This window comes from Hyperolius riggenbachi, chromosome 10 (genome assembly GCF_040937935.1).
Source record: "Hyperolius riggenbachi isolate aHypRig1 chromosome 10, aHypRig1.pri, whole genome shotgun sequence".
Taxonomy (NCBI): Eukaryota; Metazoa; Chordata; class Amphibia; order Anura; family Hyperoliidae; genus Hyperolius; species Hyperolius riggenbachi.
This window is the reverse complement of record NC_090655.1, coordinates 108,972,337-108,985,361: the sequence shown is the minus strand read 5'-3', so window position 1 is coordinate 108,985,361 and position 13,025 is coordinate 108,972,337. Positions and strand designations below refer to the sequence as shown.

Here is a 13,025-nt window from a genome sequence, read left to right as displayed (position 1 = left end):
TTTGCTACTCTCTGGGCCATACTGTCTAAAGGAAAAGCATAGTCATAGCTTCTGTATGAAGTGGTCATGGTCCTCCATGAAAAACCTCCCTATCGCTGAGTATACAATGATTCTGCCTGCTAGCGTAATCACTATACTTCAAAAAAAAAAAAAAATACATACTGTATATTCTATGAACATTTTACACTAAAAAGATTTCTATCTTAAAGGGTACCTGAGATGTGAATAAAAAATGGATTCATACATACCTGGTGCTTTCTCCAGCCCCCTTCAGCCTGATTGGTCCCATGCTGTCCTCCTCCGCCACCTGGATCATTCGCTAGGTGGCCCAGTAATCTTGCAAGTCGGCACCAGTCGGGGCAGGCGCAGTCCAGCCATGAGTACTTCCCCATCACACTCCCGCATCACGCCACACTCGAGCATGAAGGGGTACACACGTGCGGCTGGGCTGCGCCCCGACTTGCGAAATTACTGGGCCACCTCCTGAAAGCTCCAGACAGCAGAGGAGGACAGCAAAGGACCAATTAGCCTGAAGGGGGCTGGAGGAAGCACCAGATTCCACATCTCAGGTTTACTTTAAAGGCCCAGTATTGCGGAAAATGGTAACATTTAAAATACATGTAAACACATACAAATGAGAAGTACATTTCTTTCAGAGTAAAATGAGCCAGGAATTACTTTTCTTCTATATTGTTGTCACTGTCACTTAGGTAGTAGAAATTCAACAGATCTGACAGGTTTTGGACTAGTCCATCTCTTCATGGGGGATTTTTCAGCATTTTGTTTATTCTTTACATAAGCATTCTAAGAAAAGGATCTACTCCTGCATACATCGCATTCCTGGAGGACTCCTTCTTCTTACATCAACATTTTGTCAGTATTCCTCTGACATCTCACTTGTGCTGACTGTGGGAGATGAAGATACAATGATAAGCCGGGAGGAAAACTCAGAAAGGAGAACAGAGACTGTATTGCATGCCAGAACCTTTAGCTATAATGAATAATGACCCTATTTAAATGTTTGATGGCTGTCCCATGATTTGTAGTTAAGTTAACCTTTGGCACGCTTGCACACAAATACTCATTCAAACATAATGATAAGGAACTACTTTCTCTACAGCTAATTAAGAAGCAGAGGTTTAAGGTGGCCATACATCAGGTGACTTGTGGGCTGGTCAATCATCCAATTCAATTATTATAATCGGAATCGGATGAAAAAAAACTGGGGCCGCCAAGTGCATGCCTGATGTGGGCCGAAATTGGTCCCCTTAATCGGTTGGATATTCTGCAAGATGTAGGACCAACTGAGTTGATCAGGTGCACAGCGGTAGCGGTGAGCAATATCGAGATGAGCGACAAACACGACAAAACCCCTGACGGTGTAATCCTTAATGTGTAATGTGCACCCCAGTGTACTATTCATTCATTACCTGTCCGTGGCTACTACTTATCCTCTGCTGGCTCCTGGCGCAGTCCTTCGTCCATACACGCACGACACATGGTTGCTGGAGGAACAGGGGCGCGTGTTTGGCGTCACATGTAACCGCACTTATGCCGGCAACCATGTGGGGTGTGTGTATGGACAAAGAACTGCGCCCGGAGCCAGCAGAGGACAGCGGAAGATTCGACTAAGGGACAAATCTCTCTCTAATCGAATCTGATTAGAGAGAGATTTGTCGACTGCCCATACACTGCAGGCTGATTCCTGATCAATTTCATGCTGAAATCAACCCAAAATCGACCTTGTGAGGCCGCATCCGCCAAACCACCGCTGTCCCCCCTGATGTGTAATGTTTTGCTATCATTTTCTAACTTCTATCAGTAACAGATCACATGATTGCTGCGTAATATGTTGGCGCTTTATAAATACAATAAATAATAATAATAATAATAATTCTGCATGAAGCAAGTTGGAATAAAGTCTATAACCAGTCTCCATTGCAGTTCACACTCATAACGCTTGAATTATGCAACTGACCAATGTGAACTTAGCCTCAGAAAATATTGCGGTGTCCTTAATTTTATTTAAACCTATTAGGCTAGGTTCACAGTGGTCAGTTGCATAACACACGCGTTATAATGTGTTATATTGAGTGTGAACTACAATTGAGACTGGCTATAGACTTTATTACAAACCCTGCATGCAGAGAGTTAGTATAGTGCTGTCAGTTACAACACAATACTGTGAACAGGCTCATAGAATTGTATGGGCAGTAAGTTGACATGCAGAATTATTCTGCAATGCAATTGAGTACTGCGTACAGGGCTATACACTTTTACTTAATTACATAACTTAAAGGCAACCTAAACTGAGAAGGATATGGATTTTTCCTTTTAAAATAATACCAGTTGCCTGACTCTCCTGCTGATCCTGTGTCTCTAATACTTTTAGCCACAGCCCAACAAGCATGCAGATCAGGTGCTCTGACTGAAGTCAGACTGGATTAGCTGCATGCTTGTTTCAGGTCTGTGATTCAGCCACTACTGCAGCCAAAGGCATCAGCAGGACTGCCAGGCAACTGGTATTGTTTAAAAGGAAACATCCATATTCTTCTCAGTTTAGGTTCCCTTTAACCATTTAAGGACCAGCGATCTCTGGCAGGGAGCGGTGGCAACGGCGGATGCGTGCTGCGGACAGTGATTGAGATCTACGCCCTGCCAGCCAGGAGCCCACCAATACAGGGCGTAGATCTCAATCACTGCGGTCCTTATCTAGTTAAAGGACCACTATCGTGAAAAATGTTACATTTATTATTCATATCTATAAAATGTTTATTTGTTCTATTTGTAAAATGCAGTACAAATTATAGGTAAAGATACCACACCTCACTGGTCTGTAGCTCTAGACCAGTCCACCGGTGCCAGACCCCTGCAAACCAATTGCGATAATACAAACTTGGAGAAAGCCCACCAATGGCTCAGCAATTCAAATTGTATTAGAGCAAACAGACATGTTTCGGGCCTTGCCCTTCCTCAGGTGCGCCACACCTCTCACCAGTGCAGTATAAATTACTTGTTTCCTATGTTGCTGTCAAATACAGTTGGTATTGAAAATCTGACAGATCTCACTGGTTTTGGACTAATCCTTGTCCTCATGAGGGATACTCAGGGTTCTCTTTATTTTCAAAAGCGCTCACTGAATTGCAGTTGCTCAGTACAACTGCCGAAATAGAATGAAAGCAATTAGGGAGGCCAGCCGGCATCCTTTTATAGATTCTTTCCATACAGGGCTTTTCTAAAGAATAAAGGAAATACTGAGAACCCCCCATGAGGAGATGGACTAGTCCAAATCCTGTTAGATCTGTCAGATTCTTACTGCCCACTGTTAGTGACCGCAACATAGGAGAAAAGTTATTTATTGCATTTTACTTTGGGAGAAATGCATAAATATGCATTTTACAATTTTTCATGATAGTGGTCCCTTAAAAAAACAGGCTACTGTTCCCATACTGACTTTTGATCTGCTTGCAGCAAGAATTTTTCCACACCAGTGATGATGAAATGCCATGCCCTCATCCTCATTGAAAGCAATGCTCACGTAAGACATCTGAGACTCACATTAGTGCTTAACCTCAGTAACAAGAAACCAAGACAATTGTCATTAGAATACAGTGTTCAGTGAAAGATATTACCAATAGTCACTCGAAATAGCTCTTCTGTGGATCAGACGATTCTATAGGGAGAAGCTAAACTATTGTAAAAAATGTTCCCAGACGTGTATTCGAGGAAAACCGGATGTTCCACATTCTTGTCTTGAACTATTAGAAGATCATGAGACCTGCATAAACAATTACATAATGGCAAGCTTTGAAAATCTAGATGCTGTAATAATACCACACCAACAAAACACTTTTTATATCTTTCCAAGGAACAACATGTGAAGCTAGTCAATTAACTGCCCTTAATCTGCTTATTCATCGATGCATTGCTAACTAAACAAAAACCAAAATAAAGACATATAGAAAGCTTATAATCCATTTCTCATATTTTCAGAAATATTTAAAAGACTACTACAGTGGAAAAAGGTTTTTTTTTTTTTTTTAAATAAATAAATGCAAGTAATAATCCCTCAGTGCCATATTCATATCCTTCCCGGAGCTCCTGTAGTGGTATGTGAAGACTTTCTAGAATATTGTCACCCAGCACTTCACAATATCCAGACTATAGCAGCCCTATTTGGTCACATAACAACAGATCATGGTAATAAGTACAGATCTCTTTCACAATTCCCAAGTGATTTCCTCTAATGAGGAAGAGATGGAACTCTGGGGGTTTGGCTGCCTTAAGTGACACTTTCAGCTGAGGGGAGGTGGAAGAGAGTGTGCCATAAGCATAATGTAGCTGAGGGTGACAGTGTTGAGGCAGAAGCTGAATCAGATCAAGCTGTTCTACTTACTGCGATATGCTTTGACTTCCTGACTTCAGGAGTGAGGTAGGAAATGGTGATGGCGTGGTTACTGGACGCAACTGGATGCCCAAAATGGAAACGCCTGGTAGGTCATCAGAGGAGGTAGTGGAAAGAAGGGAGTAGTGACACAGACCGAGGCCATAAAGACATGCTAACCCCATCTTGTAACTTCAAAAACTTGGAAGCAGCATTTTATAAGGCTCTCTGAGAAAATTGCTTGTCCATCATCATTTCACATCTGTGGCATCAGAATGAAATTTGGCTTGCCTAATAACAAATCTTGGCACTATGGCCAGGAGGTTGCAATCTGTTCAGCCATCACTGTTTGTGATGAAAAGAGGGTCTAGCAGAGTTGGGACTCTGGAGGAATCAGAACAGGCACAGATCTCTCTCAACCCTGAACATCGAGGAGGGTTCAAGGCATTGGTTTAGAGCAAGACCTGTATTCTTTGGCGATTGACAATTTAAAGTTTGCCAACCTCTTCTACCTATTCTTAAAACACCTTGTTCCCGGAAAACCTTTTTTCCAGCAGCAAATGTCTATCCTGCATTATTTTCAGGACATACAGAAACTACCCCTATTAGCTAACACAACCAATGTGTGAATCCCAACCTCAGCAGATGCTCACAGACCAACTGATGTGATGGCAACTGCATCCCTCATTGGCACATGCCGATCTATCCTGCTTTACCCAGTGTGCTACCCCTGTACTGCATGTTCACATGGTGGGAAACATTAGCCATGTGCTTGCTTGAACACATGGTTCTTATCTTGTCTTAGTAAACTTTACTATTGACATTTCTAGTAGCAGACATGGGCAGGCATGGTGTCTCCCTTTACATTGCACAGGTCAGGTAAACAGCACTGGATATGGTTTTGCAACAAAGCTTCATGACAAAAGTTGCAGGCCCCATCAGAACAACTACATAAGATGCAACCCTGCTCCTTCCTTTCTTTCTTCAAGGAGTTTCTGCTAAACCTACTCCAATCACCCATGCCCTACAGCCATCTCTTGAAAAACAAACACTAAATAACCGTGCCAGACCAAACACAAAAGAGTTGTTTTACTATTCCAATATCTGGTGCTTAAGGCCATACATAGAGGAAGAGCTGAATTCAGGTTTAAAAGAAGCAGACTGTCAACAAGCTGACTTCCCATGAAGTGCTGGTTAGTGATTAGTGAAAATGCTAATATTCTTTTCGTGCAACTACAATTTTCACTTCGACAAGCGAAAATTCACCCAAGTATTTTAGCCTTTTTTTCGCCTAGTAGCTGCCGACTTTCGTGGTTAATAGCACAGCCCCCTTACCAGCTAGAATCACCAAATTTGCAGGATATGTTAAGGAGAACAGTGGGTACAAGAGTATTAAAAGTTTTCAAAAATACCTTATAGTTTTGGAGAAAATCAATTTTAAGTTTACAATAGGAAAAAAGTATACATTGAAATGCGGTAAATGACAGATAATGAAAAAGTTGTTTCAAGGGGCCTAACACCTGGACCGTGGCATACCAGAGAAGGATCAATGGCAAAAGTCCCACCAAAAATAACATAGTTGACCCAGAATCATGTTTTAATCTCTAATGGTCAGAAATCACATTACATTCCTAAATTTGTGGAATAAAATGCTGTAAAATATCCAGCGTGTGTACAGGTCGATCAGGTAGTGTAAGGGTTAGACCCGGTTAACACTGACAGACGGAACGCCACATTTACTGCACTGCAAACAACCGCAAAGAGCTTTAGTGATAGCCATGTATGGACCCCTGAAAACTCTATAGAAGTGAAAGCTTTGGCCAGGGATCCCTATACAGCCGCAATATGGCTGTATAAAGATCCCTGGCAATGCTGGACGTTTTAAAGCACTTTATTCCACAAATTTTGGAATGTAAAGTGATTTCTGCCCTTTAGAGATTAAAACACAACTTTGGGTCATGGATCCCCCTCCAGGTGTTACAGTCCAGTAGAGTTGGGCCGAACGGTTCGCCTGCGAACGGTTTCATGCGAACTTCCGTGGTTCGCGTTCGCGTCCCACACGCGAACGTTTGCTAAAGTTCAGTTCGCCCCATAATGCACCATGGAGGGTCAACTTTGACCCTCTACTTCACAGTCAACAGGCCCGGTGTAGCCAATTAGGCTACACTAGCCCCTGGAGCCCCACCCCCCTTATATAAGGCAGGCAGCGTGGGCCATTACGGTCACTCGTGTGCCTGCATTAGTGAGAGTAGGGCGAGCTGCTGCAGAGTGCAGACTGTCTCTCATAGGGAAAGATTAGTTAGGCTTAGCTTGTTCCTGGCTGCATACCTGTTCTGTGAACCCACCACTGCATACCTGTACTGTGAACCCACCACTGCATACCTGTTCATTGAACCCACCACTGCATACCTGTTCAGTGAACCCACCACTGCATATCTGTTCAGTGAACCTGCCACTGCATACCTGTTCTGTGAACACACCACTGCATACCTGTTCTGTGAACCCGCCACTGCATACCTGTTCAGTGAACCTGCCACTGCATACCTGTTCTGTGAACCCACCACTGCATACCTGTTCAGTGAACCCACCACTGCATACCTGTTCTGTGAACCCACCACTGCATACCTGTTCAGTGAACCTGCCACTGCATACCTGTTCTGTGAACCCACCACTGCATACCTGTTCAGTGAACCTGCCACTGCATACCTGTTCTGTGAACCCACCACTGCATACCTGTTCTGTGAACCCACCACTGCATACCTGTTCAGCGAACCCACCACTGCATACCTGGTGTGTTCAGTGAACCCGCCACTGCATACCTGTTCTGTTCAGTGGACCCGCCACTGTAAACCTGTTCAGTGAACCCGCCACTGCATACCTGTTGTGTTCAGTGAACCTGCCACTGCATACCTGTTCTGTGAACCCGCCACTGCATACCTGTTCTGTGAACCCACCACTGCATACCTGTACTGTGAACCCACCACTGCATACCTGTTCAGTGAACCCGCCACTGCATACCTGTTCTGTGAACCCACCACTGCATACCTGTACTGTGAACCCACCACTGCATACCTGTTCAGTGAACCCACCACTGCATACCTGTTCAGTGAACCCACCACTGCATACCTGTTCAGTGAACCTGCCACTGCATACCTGTACTGTGAACCCACCACTGCATACCTGTTATGTGAACCCACCACTGCATACCTGTTCAGTGAACCCACCACTGCATACCTGTTGTGTTCAGTGAACCCGCCACTGCATACCTGTTCTGTTCAGTGGACCCGCCACTGTATACCTGTTCTGTTCAGTGAACTCGCCACTGCATACCTGTTGTGTTCAGTGAACCCGCCACTGTCCAGTCCAGCACGGCCGTCACTACACAAACAGCTGTTTGCGGTGCGTTACACGGTGAGTTTGGTGTGTCAGTGTGAAGCAGTACCTTAATTACACTACCTGATTGATGTATACACATGCAAGATGTTTTAAAGCACTTTAGGCCTGTCATTTAGCATTCAATGTGATTTCTGCCCTTAAAACGCTGCTTTGCGTCAAATCCAGATTTTTCCGGGGACTTTTGGCGTGTATCCCACTCCGCCATGCCCCCCTCCAGGTGTTAGACCCCTTGAAACATCTTTTCCATCACTTTTGTGGCCAGCATAATTTTTTTTTTTCAAAGTTCGCATCCCCATTGAAGTCTATTGCGGTTCGCGAACTTTTCCGCGAACCGAACCTTCCGCGGACGTTCGCGAACCCGGTTCGCGAACCTAAAATCGGAGGTTCGGCCCAACTCTACAGTCCAGGTGTTAGGCCCCTTTAAACAACTTTCCATCACTTTTGTTGCCAGAAAAAGTCTCTCTAGGACCAGGTTTTAGAATTTCCTTGCCCATTAAAGTCCATGGCAGTTTGCATGGTTCGTGAACATTTGTGGCAAATTTGCGTTCGTGAACTGAACTGCGTTCTTGACCTCCTGGAGACCACATCATGAAATTCATTGTTTTTTCTTCTGATATATGTAAATTTGCATTAATGTTATGTTGATACGCAATCTGTCATTTACCGCATTTAAATGTATACTATTTTACTTTCATCATTTTAAAATCTATTTTCTCCAAAACTCTGAGTAGAGATGGTTCGAACCTCCAATATCCGGTCCGCGAACCTCGAACGCACACTTCTGCAAAAAGTTCAGTTTGCAATAGACTTCAATGGGGATGCGAACTTTGAAAACTAGAAACATTTATGCTGGCCACAAAAGTGATGGAAAAGATGTTTCAAGGGGTCTAACATCTGAGTTTTTGCATGGCGGAGTAGGATACACGCCAAAAGTACCGGGGAAAAATCTGGATTTGACACACAGCAGCGTTTTAAGGGCAGAAATTACATTGCATGCTAAATTGGAGGCCTAAAGTGCTTTAAAACATCTTGCATGTGTTTACATCAATCAGGGAGAGTAAATATAGTACTGCTTCACATTGACAGACCAAACTCACTGTGTAACGCACCACAAACAGCTGTTTGTGTAGTGATAGCCGTGCTGGACTGGTGCGCACCATGGCGAGAGTGCAGGCCATGGCGGTTTTCAAGCCCATATGGTAGCCGGGCTGAGGTAGCTCAATGACAGAACAACAGTCAATGTCCAGCTGATTGAATTTGGTCTGTCCACAATGAAGCAACGACCTTATTATCTTGGGTGTGCCCCGCCCCCCCGAGATACTCATATAGCTGGCGTTCATTGCTTCATTGTGATACGCAAGCCCCTTCACCGCGGCAAGGTAATGATCACCAAGGGGAATTGACACATGTACATGCCTTTTGTTTTGTTGTTACAGCTGCAGCCAGAAAAATTAGGCAGGCATGTACACTCACGAGAAAAATTATTATAGCGGCCAATGCTAGCAGCGGCCTTAAAAATTCAAGAGTCTGCCTGGAGTCCTGGACCCTGTTGGTGGTGGCGGAGAAGGCAGTCAAGCGGCCTGCAGACAGAGATGCTGTGTGGGAGGACTTAGTCTTCGGGCAGGCCTGACCGTGCTTTGCAGACCAGGCATCCGTAGTCAGATGGACCTTTGACCCAACGCTGTGTGCCAGAGTTGACACTACTTGCCTTTAACATCACGGTACAGTTTAGGTATCGCCTTTTTTGAGAAATAATTGCGGTTTGGTATCTTCCACTGTAGTGTGCTGCTTTTCCTCAGGTGGTCATCCCATTGCAGTTTTTGCTTTGTAATCATGTGCCTTCGTAAGGTAGTTGTCCCTACGTGGGTCTGGGTCTTTACATGGCTCAATTTTTGGTGGCAGAGAATACAGATGGCATTGAGCCTCTGAGGCAGACACACAAACAAATTTCCACACCGCTGAGCCCTGTGATGATGGCACTTTGGTGATGGCTGCCGACGTTAAGTGGGGTGCCAGAATCAGAGTAGGAGGTGCGGAAGCTGAGGTGTTCTGTGTTAAATAGTCAACTACCTCCTGACAATATTGGGGGTTGATGGCATGTGCCTTCTTCTGAACACTGTACTTTGGTCGAGGGCTGCAAGAAATCACAACAGCACGACCTTGAACAGACCTGCCTGGTGGACTGCCTCTGGCTCTGCCTCTTGTTTTGTCCATATTGGGGGGATGAAGTGAAAGGTATGCACTGGCTTGAATAATACAATGTACAGTTACACAGGTGCAGTGAAAAGGTTGCAGTGACTGCTGGTACAACAACGTGTGGTTACACAGGTGCAGTAAACAGGTTGCAGTGACTGCTGGTACAACAATGTGTGGTTACACAGGTGCAGTGAACAGGTTGCAGTGACTGGTATTACAAATGTGCAGCTGTCACACACACACACAGGTACCGTGAACAGGTGCAGTGACTGGTGGTATATAACACTGTGTGCGCTCACGTAGGTAGGTGCACTGAACAGGTAGGTATGCAGTGATTGATATTACAAATGTGCAGCTGTCACACACACAGGTACCGTGAACAGGTGCAGCGAGTGACTGGTATATAATATAACACTGCTTGCGGTTATGTAGGTAGGTGCACTACTGAGCAAGTATGTAGGGATTGGTATTACAAATGTGCAGCTGTCACACATACAGGTAGTCACTGAATGTGCTGGGCCTGGCAGTGGCACAGTAGGAATTACTAAGCGGCCAAGGTCCAGCAGCTGCGACTGACTGACAGGGCTGTATATGCTACACAAGTGTCTGTGGGATACACAAAAAAAAATAGACCACAAGAACAACATTAGCTCTCAAAAGAGCTGTTGAGGAGTGGTTTTTTTTTGCAATAAGTAAAAGCAAGGAGCAAGCTAACAAGCCTAACACAAGAGCCTAACTAAGCTTTCCCTATTTCAGCAGGTTCTCTCCCTTCTCTATCTCTAATTACTGCAGCCACACGAGTGAGTGAAAAGGCTGACGCTGCCTGTGTTTTATAAGGGGGGCTCCAGGAGGGAGTGTAGCCTGATTGGCTACCATGTGTCTGCTGACTGTGATGTAGAGGGTCAAAGTTGACCCTAATGATGTTATAGTATAGTAGTATAGGGGGTGGGTCGAACTCGCATATAGTTCGCGGTCCACCGCGAGCACGAACCACCGAAGTTCGCACAAATAAGTTTGCATCTCTAACTATAAGGTCTTTGTGAAAATCTTTTTTACTCTTATACCCTCTGTTCACTTTAACATACCTTGCAAATTTTGTTATTCTAGCTAAGCTTTGCTATTAATCGCAAAAGTCAGCAGCCATTAGGCGAAAATGCAAAAATTTTAGCGAAATTACATAAAAAGCTCAAAAGTGAAAATGCGAAAATTTAAGCATATTTTCGCGAAAAGATCTTGAAAACGAAAATGGCATTTTCATTGCGTAAATGCCTTTGGTGAAAATTTGCAAGCAACACTCACAAAATGCAATTCCTGCTGAAAATAATAAGTGGTGATTGTCAGGCGTGACCACATCGGAGCAGTGCTTTTCAGCGCTGCTAGATTTGGGCGCAGCCAGCGCCATCATAGACTGTAATGGGAATCAGTCTATAGCGGCGCTCAGTGAGTAATGTCGGCTCCGTCAGAAGTCGGAGCCCAAGCTGCTTAAAAACCACAATAATTCGGCCTCCAGCAATCGCTGGAAGCCGAATTATTTCATTTCCCCACTGTCCATGGCAGCCTGGAGGGGGAATAGTAATTAAAACGGCCCGGACTTGTGCAGAAGCAGGATCAGCCATATACCGCTGTATCCTTCGCCCAAGTCTACCGGCGCCGATTTCAAATGTACTCTGACCACATTAGAGGCAAGCAAATACTTGCCTTTTACCCTATTATACATTGAGTTCCTCCTGGAGGGTAGGGCTGAGTTGACCTGAGTGAGGACAGCCATTTCCCACATGCAAGCTTAGTGATTGCTTTCTTAGCAACCTGGGTTTGGGAATACTCCTTCTACTTCCTTATCTTTTACATGTTGTCACTGTAATAATACACTGTGCTTGCATCTCAAGGCTCCTGTGATTTTACTTAGGGATGGTCATAGTCAGCAAACTTGGCTACGCTGGAATTACGCGTAATTTTCCACAATTACGCTTCGCAAACTACAGCTACGAAATCAGAAACTTCACTACATTTGCATTTCGTAGACTACGTGTTAAAATATGGAAGCTTCGCGTAGTGCGAAGCGTGGTTGATGCAGACGCTTATGCCCTTATGCGGAAAATTTTCCGCAATAATCCGCTAACTATGCACATGAGTGAACTAATATAAGCGTACATTCCACCTTTTAATGTGGAATTGTATACGTATAGAAGGGCAATAGTATTTCTGCGCAAGCGCAATGATGCAGTTACAGCATGCATAGTTGACTTCGCAATACATACGTCAACTACGCGTAGCGGGCGAAGCTTCGCACAGCGGGTCTACGACTACGCAGGAATACATACGCAAAGTTTTTAAACTTCGTCTATGAACTACGATGCGTAGTTGCGGACTACGACGCGTAGATTCGCGCTGGCGTAGTTTACGAGCAACCCAGATTTGACTTTCTAGAAGGTACTTTTTGGAAACATCTCTTCACATCAGGGTACCTCCAGCACTAGGTTTCCACACATTTATCTGCTATCCAGCATATTAACCCAACAGGTTATGCATTGTGGACAGTGGTGTCAATAGGTCAAAGTGTTTGGGATCCTTGCCTTGAATACTTTGAATGCTGCCTTCCAGTGACGTTCCTACAATTGGGCAAAGGGGTGCGTGGCGCCCCGGGTGACTGACAGCCAGGGGGGTGTCGCCACAACCCCACATTGCAGAGCAGGAGGGGAAGAGCAACGCTAGAAGGTGGGGTGACTGACAGGGATAGCGGCGGGGAGGGGCTGGTCATGGTATTGGAGGCGCAGAAGAGGCACATGACGGCGACGCAGCGTTCCAGCAGCTGGAACGCGGAAGTGCAGAGTGTATTCTCCGCCTGTCCGCCCTGCCTGTTTGGTGCCCGCTGCCCCCGCTGGCTGCATTTTGGAGGGGAAGAGAGGCAGAAGGAGGGGACCCAGGTGAGGGAGGGGGGATATGTCCCCCCTCCCCGCCGCTATCCCTGTCACCCCTCCTTCTAGCTATACTGGGGGAGCATTATACTAGCTACACTGGGGGGCCACTATACTAGCTACACTGGGGGGGG

The 13,025-nt window shown here is 45.1% G+C and overlaps 1 long non-coding RNA gene across 1 annotated transcript in view; it reads right to left on the bottom strand.

The window, feature by feature from the left end:
* Positions 1 to 509: 509 nt before the first annotated feature.
* Positions 510 to 13,025, bottom strand: part of LOC137537326 (uncharacterized) — a 40,153-nt gene continuing 27,637 nt past the window's right edge. Inside the window, exons 2-3 of the long non-coding RNA XR_011024594.1 lie at positions 3,633 to 3,778; positions 510 to 906 (exon numbers count right to left, since the gene is read on the bottom strand). This is a non-coding gene — a long non-coding RNA (uncharacterized lncRNA). The remainder of the gene's footprint in view (positions 907 to 3,632; positions 3,779 to 13,025) is intronic.